This window comes from Phyllopteryx taeniolatus, chromosome 20, assembly GCF_024500385.1.
Source record: "Phyllopteryx taeniolatus isolate TA_2022b chromosome 20, UOR_Ptae_1.2, whole genome shotgun sequence".
Classification (NCBI taxonomy): Eukaryota; Metazoa; Chordata; class Actinopteri; order Syngnathiformes; family Syngnathidae; genus Phyllopteryx; species Phyllopteryx taeniolatus.
This window is the reverse complement of record NC_084521.1, coordinates 427,501-435,413: the sequence shown is the minus strand read 5'-3', so window position 1 is coordinate 435,413 and position 7,913 is coordinate 427,501. Positions and strand designations below refer to the sequence as shown.

The 7,913-nt window shown below is 42.5% G+C and overlaps 1 protein-coding gene across 7 annotated transcripts in view; it reads left to right on the top strand.

Annotated features, from left to right (window-relative positions):
- The first annotated feature begins 4 nt into the window (after positions 1-4).
- The window catches only part of apbb1ip (amyloid beta (A4) precursor protein-binding, family B, member 1 interacting protein), a 27,299-nt gene continuing 19,390 nt past the window's right edge, over positions 5-7,913 (top strand). For 2 of the 7 annotated variants that reach the window (XM_061757523.1, XM_061757521.1), the window contains exon 1: positions 4,947-5,505. The gene's annotated coding sequence lies outside the window, so the exon portion shown is untranslated. Of the gene's footprint in view, positions 1,571-4,946; positions 5,506-7,913 lie in introns of those variants that run through there. The other 5 variants (XM_061757522.1, XM_061757524.1, XM_061757525.1 and 2 more) reach the window with 5 other exon arrangements.

Sequence of the window (7,913 nt, the reverse complement as noted above, 5' to 3'; positions counted from 1 at the left end):
GTGATATAGATAGCTACGTCCCTTAACTGGCGTGCTCAGCTTGCTAGCTTGATTAGTTAATAAAGAAACGGGTTTACTAAATTAGAAAAATTGGCTCGCGTTTATTGGACAAATACAGTATTCGGAATATCGGGAAAAATGCTTGTTATGCCAACAAGCTTGAGCTAACCAGTAACTACACTTGTTAATTCTGATTAAGTTGTTACACTGGTGCTTAGTTTACTTGCTTGACCTAATTATCTATATATATAGATCTAGATAAGCCAAATGGGATAACTAGTTTGGTTACTAGACAAGTAGACAATGGGTAACAAGCTTGGTAAGCTAACTTGCTTCAGCAAGCTACTCTTGAATGAACTTGACACGCTGACTAGCTTGATAGCTTTGGCTAAGCAACTTGATTCAGTGGATAGATAAGGAAAGATTGGTCATTTAACTAGCTCGCAAAAGCAGTTGGACATAAAGACATTTGTAACAAGCTTGCTAAGCTAACTGCAGATTGATAAGTGAACAACTATAATAGTTGGACATAAATGCATATTTATAAGACGCAAAGATGGGATAATCTCGAGGGAGAGCCTGCTCAGTTTACCATCTTGAGCTAGCAGTAGATATAGTGAGATAAATGGGATGACTAGTTTGATAAGATAATTTACTATCACAGATAGATGGCCTAATTGGTTTTAAGTGCAAAATAGCTGAAACTAATAATTAGTTAAGATAAGTAAAAGATTGGTAAGTTAACAACTAGAATCGTGCCCCAGAAGGCACATTTATAAGCTAATTGGCCTGAGTTAATTAGACAGATGGGTTTACTAGCAAAGACTAAATTGCTAGGTTGAGCTAACCAGCTTCAGTAGACAGCTAGATTAATGGGCTGGCAAAAAATGGCCCAACTGTGTTGCCTAGCCAGCTTGCTAAACTAACTAGGTAAGAAATCAGTTAGTTTGGTTGTCTTTTCACTTCTCATTTGGCTCACTGTTGACTTTCCCGTGCCCCTTGCACTCCCTCCAGTTGTGTTTTGTTGTGTTTGTGTTGTTGAGCCGTGTCTGAATGTTGAGACAGCCGCCGGTCCTCAAAGCCCGCCAACAGCCAGCGGCGGCGCCCCTCTGTACTGTATACGGGCGGGTACACGGCCAACGATGGCACGAGGCACAAATGCAAAGGGCTTTTGTGTCAACCATCGTGACCTTCAAGTTGCTGGGAATTACAGTCTCTCGGGACCTGAAGTGGGCGATCAAAATCAACTCCGTCCTCAAAAAGGCCAAGCGGAGGATGTACTTCCTGCGGCTTCTGAGAAAGCAGGGCCTGCCACGGAAGCTGCTGAGGCAGTTCTACACAGCGGTCATCGAATCAGTCCTGTGTTCTTCCATCACAGTCTGGTCTGGCGCTGCTACAAAAAAGGACAAACTCCGACTGCAACAGACAATCAAAACTGCTGAAAAGATTGTCGGTACCCTCCTACACACCCTTGAGAACTTGCACGCTGCCAGAACTAAGACAAGAGCGTGCAAAATCCTCTCGGACCCTCCGCAACCCGGTCACCGGCTCTTCCGGCTCCTTCCCTCAGGTAGGCGCTACCGATCAATGTAAACTAGAACAAGCAGACATTCCAACAGCTTCTTCCCTCTTGCAATTCCATTGCAACATGCTGCCAATTTCTTTTGTCTGAGTTTGTTGTCAGATTTCTGTCAGGCCAATTATATATTACTTGTGCACTCACTGTAGAAGTCTCGCCATGCTGCACTATTTGCATATCTGTTGTTGACCAATACTGGCCACTCATGCCAGAGTAGCATCTGCCCCATTTGCACACTGACTGAGGAGTATCTGCAACATTTGCACAATCAACATTGTCCCAGATTATCGCGCTGCTCGTCACTTTAAACTGCATACACTCCTCGAAGTCTCGGTGCCCTTTGCACAATGGTCATTGCACCAGATTATTGTGAGCTTAGTCATTCGAACTGCTGGAGGACTCTGCATCTTTTTGCACAACTGTCAAAAAAAATAATTGTACCGACATTACCAGATAACTAGCAACCCTTTATTGCTCAGTGACTGTTTTTCTCAATGTCTTTGTCTCAAAAGTGTTCTCTGTCAATTGACTGTCTGCTGTCGTACTAGAGCGGCTCCAACTACCAGAGACAAATTCCTTGTGTTTTTTGGATATACTTGGCAAATAAAGATGATTCTGATTCTGTGGAGGTAAGAAATTACACCGCAGACTTTATTTTTTATTTTTTTTATTTTTTTATTTTTTTTTTTTTTTTTTTTAAAAGTACACATGGCACAACTTCACTCGACTCGAGGTACAGTGGCCCCCGGTTATTGTGGATAAAAGTCACATTTAATGGTAGTGGGATTAAAACAATCAAATTCATTAGAGGCTTTCTTATTAATTGCACTCATTTTAATCAAATGTTGGACACAATCTTTTTGGTCAATGAATATATGTTCATTCATTCATTTGACGGGTCGCGGGCGTGCTGGTGCCTATCCGAGCGAGAGGCGGGTATGAACTGCTCGCCAGCCAATCGCATTCGCACTCACATTCACACCTACGAGCAATTTAGTGTTTTCAATTAACCTCGCATGCATGTTTTGGAGATGTGGGAGGAAAGCGGAGAAAAGCCACCCAGGCACAGGGGAGAACATGCAAACTCCACACAGACCAGGCCAGGATTTGAACTCGGGTCGTCGGGCAGATGTGCTAACCGGTCGTCCACCGTGTCACTGAATAGATGTGAACATGAATATAATAAATACATTGAATAAAATGTCAGCTACTTCATTCAGGCCACATTTTGAGTGGACAATATTCTCAAGATGCTAACTCCTGAATTCAAGTTGGCTATTTTCTTCTTGTCATTTAGAACACTTCATGCAGGTGTTAGCGGTTGTGGCTCGAGGCGCCAAGATCGATTTTGCCTGTTGCTCGAGGGCTGAAGTCAGGGATAGCCGCCCAGCAGGGCTGTTTCACTGCTTTCCCTCCACTTCAGGAATAAGTGGGCACAAGCTCCGGTTGTGGTTTTCGCCACGGTATCGTTCCCATGTGTCGGTAGCCGCCCACCAAGTTCAATGCACGACTGTCCGGTACAGACGTTTCACATCACACGTTGACAAACAGCATATTGTCTTGCACGCTCCCCGCTGCGTTTGCCATTATTGGACCGTTTTATTTATTTGAAAACTGCAAAGGCATTTCCAGGCGCGCTTGGATCTAACGTGACGTAAAGCATCCAGGCTCACAGCTTCAAAAAAGGGACAGCGGGCTGCTTTGTTTGGCTTCTTTAAAGCCACAGTAACTCTCACTCTCCTTCAAATGCTTATCATTCTGTCACCGTGACAGACAAGTAGCTGCGACCTTCTCTTTGCTGTCCGCCTGCGCATTTATCAGGGTGTTAAATGGACGAAGTAGCGCTGCCAATGGAGGAAATATTGGCGGCTGAGGCTCCTCCATTTATCACGAGACCTGAGAGGCTACGAGGCTTCTGTTTCCTTCACTGAGTTAAGACCACAACAGAAAGGGTGGTCCGGAGAGCCGCAATCCAGAACCAGGACTACAAAACGGGTTATGGAACGAAGTGCAGTATCTGTCTCAAGTTCAGTCCGGGATTTTTTTGTGTAATTTTTCTGGCCTGATTTCGCAGAAGCATTTTACAAAATGTGCGATACATGTTGCAATATTTTAAGAGCTTAAGTTGTGATATATAATATTGAACTATTTGTTCTCTGTCGTTTGCCATTCTCAGTCCATCTAGAAATATGCAAAAAGGTACCAAATTCTTGAATATTAGTCTCAGCTACAGCAAGTCCAAGACAAACTGCTAGCGGTGCAACAATTAATCGATTAATCAATAACCGGCTTCTTCCTGGACAATCGTGCCATGATTTTGTGGTTCACATGACAATATACTGTATGTATATATGTATATAAACCTGATACAGAGTCGCAGTTTTCTGTTGCAGCACCTCAATGTGGAAAGTGTGAGTCGCCACCTGACTCTTTTTTTTTTTTTTTTTTTTTTTTTTTTCTTGCAATGGTCCATTCCAGTATGGTTTAGTGGTGTCGTGCGGCGGGCGGGCCTCAGTGTTGGAAATGTTGGGTGTTACTCGGAGAACTAAGTATCTTTTGAGGTGGTACTTGGTGTAAAACCTTTGAGAACCTTTGACCATATGCGTGGATGATATGTACAGTAGGAATGCTGTGGGAGGATTCCTAAAGTCTTTGCATTGATAAAAATGGTCAGAGATGTCGTAAAAGAAAAGAAAGCAGTGTGGTGGTGCTGAGTTGCAAGTGTAGTAGCGTTGAAGTGGGATGAATGTTGCTGGCGAGCCTTCCAAGTTGACTTGAGGAGAAATGCAAATAAAGCTGGTTATCCGAGCCCAGCGCTCAGATAAGAGAACCGGTTCCCTTGCCTCTGTTCCCTGGGCTTCTGACCTCGCCGCACCGCAAGATATTCTTTGCTTATTGGAAGCCCGCATAAGGAAAAAGGTGATTTATTTATTTTTTGTCGGCAGCACACGTCTGCTTCGACCACCGAGTAGTCGGTGTGTACCCTCAACGACGAGAACGCTTGTTGAGCAACGAGCTTGATTGATTGTCACTTTTTCTCACGAGCAAAATGAATCATAAAACACGACATACGATGTTTCTGTTTCATTTACGCTGTCACTGGTGACGTCTGCATTGAGCCTACAGTTGCGGAACATATTCTGCTTTCACAGTAGAGTTTCTGCTGCCATTTACTTATTGTCAAATATTTGTCAATTCTTTCACTAACTCCACGACCAATTTACTAACTAAATAACTAAGAGCTAACTAATAACCCAACCGACCGACTAATCACCCATCTAAGTTGCAGTGTAAACAACCAACCGATTGTGACGTTTGCCAGTCCCTCCCAGAGCCCAAAGACACGGACGAGCGTCCGCCCTCACCTCTCCGCCGTCGAGCGGGAATGCGAGACAGCCGTGTGTACCGCTATGCTATCCGTGACGGCTGCTGGCCAATCGCAGCCAGGTTCCTCCAGCGTCTTGGTAACTCTGCGAGTAACTCTGCGAAAGGCCGATCGTGTCGATCCATGTTTGCCCGAGGTGAATTATTAACAGCGACACAGCTCAGGCGACCTCTGCGAGCAACGTTGGCGGCGGGTCATTCGGCGGGCGGGCGGGTGGGTCGCGGGCGCAGACGGTAGTGTTGTGAAAGCGTCGTGCAAGGAATGCGGCGGCGGCAGGCAGGTCTGAACGTGAACTTCCGCATTGGGCAGGAAGAAGGTTGTCAAAAAAAGAAAGAAGAAGCAGATGGCCTAACGCTCGTCAACACACCCTAGAAAACTGCTTGCCGCTTTCTAACGGCCTCGTTCTGCTGGATAACTTTTTTTTTTTTGTTTTTGTTTTTTTGTTTTTGTTTTTTTAATCGATGTCCACGACACCTTCTTCTTAAAGGATATATTCTTCCATCCACATTTGTAAACTGTACATACAGACACATTGGAAAAGGTGAGTCCAAGCGATTTGTTGTTAAAACTGTTGTTGGTTCTGCTTTCTGTGCTTTGTCTTCATTGCTTCACTTAGGAAGTTGATTACAGTGCGAGAACAACATGACAGACAGAAGCTTTCAAAAGTCCAAATCACTGAGTTTATTCAAATGAAGGCAAATGAAGGCAAATGAAGGTAACATACTGACCGGAAGCAAGAATTTACAGTTTATTAGAAAACGACATGAAAATAAAGGCATATCTAAAACACGGGGGCAAATCCAGCCTGTCATATAATTGTTTTGTGGCATTCTAAAGCAAATAAAGTGTGCCTACTTGCTAAATGAATTTGTTCTTTTCATTTTGTCAGAAAATGTTGACAAAAATTGCACATTTGCTTCACTTTTTACAGATGACAAGCGTTACAAGCATTTGTTTTTACCAAATCCTGTTACATAAATTGAACATTAGTATTCATATTTGGTTGCCACAGTTTTCTGTAACTTCTGATTTTAAACGCAATTTGCTTAAACAATATGTGGATACAGTATGTAATAATACCAAGAGGTAATGAAATATTATGATTTTCATTTCACAGTCAAAACGGCGCTCTGAGGAAAACCACAGAGAAAAGACAACAATCACGCCCACATACTGTAACGCACATAAAGGCCAGTCACATAAACACAAATATTTTTTGTATTTTCTGTTTTGGGATATATTCTGTAACCTGCTGTGTGTGTGGGTGTGGACGGACCCTTGCTCCCCTTTCACGCTGCAAGAAGGACATGCAAGTCACAGGCTCCGTGTCTCTTTTGTACGCTGGATTCTTCAGATTAAATCACAAGAAAATCAATTGAACCTATCATAAATTACAAAACAAAGTAAATTATAGAATTAAAATAATGTTTTCTAGAGTAGGTTATGTCACCGTTGAGCTCTTCCAGTTGCCAACAAGGCGCAGATAGCATCCAGCGTCAGCTACAATTTTGATTTAAAAGCGTCAAGTGCAGCTTGGAACTGTAGACATGGGTTCATGTTTTTCTGTTATTCTCAGCACTGCCACATTACCAGTTATAAGAGAGTGTGCACACTTGTGCAACCATAGTGTCTTATTTGTTAATTTTTATTTTCCCTCTCTAAAATATTTGTACAGGTGACAATAATGGTGGAAAAAGTTGAAAATATTGACCTTGGTATCAATTTTATTGATTTTTTTGGTCACAAAAGCCTGGTATTTGAACTGGGGTGTGTAGACTTTTGCTACCCTACCTATCCACCCATTTACCGATCTGTCTAGCTAACTACAGTGTCTATGTAGCAAGCGTGTTGTTTACACGATAATAACAGAAACAAGGCATTAATATATAAATATATATATATATATATATATATATATATATATATATATAAACAGGGTTGGTTGGTCAAGTCCAGTATAAATAAATTCTTTATTTGCGGTTTAGTTTGGCGCGTGTTGCTGTTTTAGTGGCCTCCATCTTTTGAGGTCTGGACTTGGTGTCGCCTTTCACACTTTCCTTCCTAGTGTGACTTTTTCAACAGTACCACTTAATGATTGTTCAAGTGAAGTCAAACGTTTAGTTCACTTTTAGTTTGCTGTCAATCAAACCCATTTTGATAACATGACATAATGGAAGATAATTTGCATAGTGAAAACAAACGCCGGACATGCTATCAAAAATTTTATCCATAGTTCTTAAAAGTTGTGAAGTGACTGATGTTAAAAAAAATGCTAAATTAGCTCATCTTTTTTTCAGATTAGACTAAGATGGATATTTTTTGTCTTTTAAACTGGCACATGACACATTCGTCTTACCAAGTACAACAGCTGAAAATCTGCCAAAGTACAGAAACAAAATTTTTGGGTAATGGTGGCGATCCTGCGCCGTGCAGCCACACCTGGGCTCAAACCTGCGCGCGCCGCCGCATCACCGATTGCAAGTCGAGCGGTCAGCGCCCTCTTTTAAATCCTCCGGTTTACTAACGTACATTTGCACAGCACCAACTGGCATCCGTTCCGTTTGTACTTGTTGCTTCCCATCACTGACTGCTGATGATGATGTCGTTTTCTTAGCATTACGACATCGCCAGCGCTAGCAGCGGCGCGACCGCTTCCTCTTCTCGGAGGCCAAGACGAAGCTTTGGCGTAAAAGGGCCACTCAACACATAACGGCGTGTTATCATGAAAATATAATGGGATTTTGCACAAAAAAGTGATGCACTTTGATGATCCAAAATCTTTGCTTTGAAATGATGGTAAATTACTCCATTTTTCATGGGGCAAATGTAGCAAATTTATGTCCAAAAATATGTGTAGTGTGTCGGATTAGCTTGAATTCCACTTCAGATCAAAAAGTCAAAATGGCAGCAAGACCAAACACGCCTGTGACGCGAGATGAAGAGTGAGAA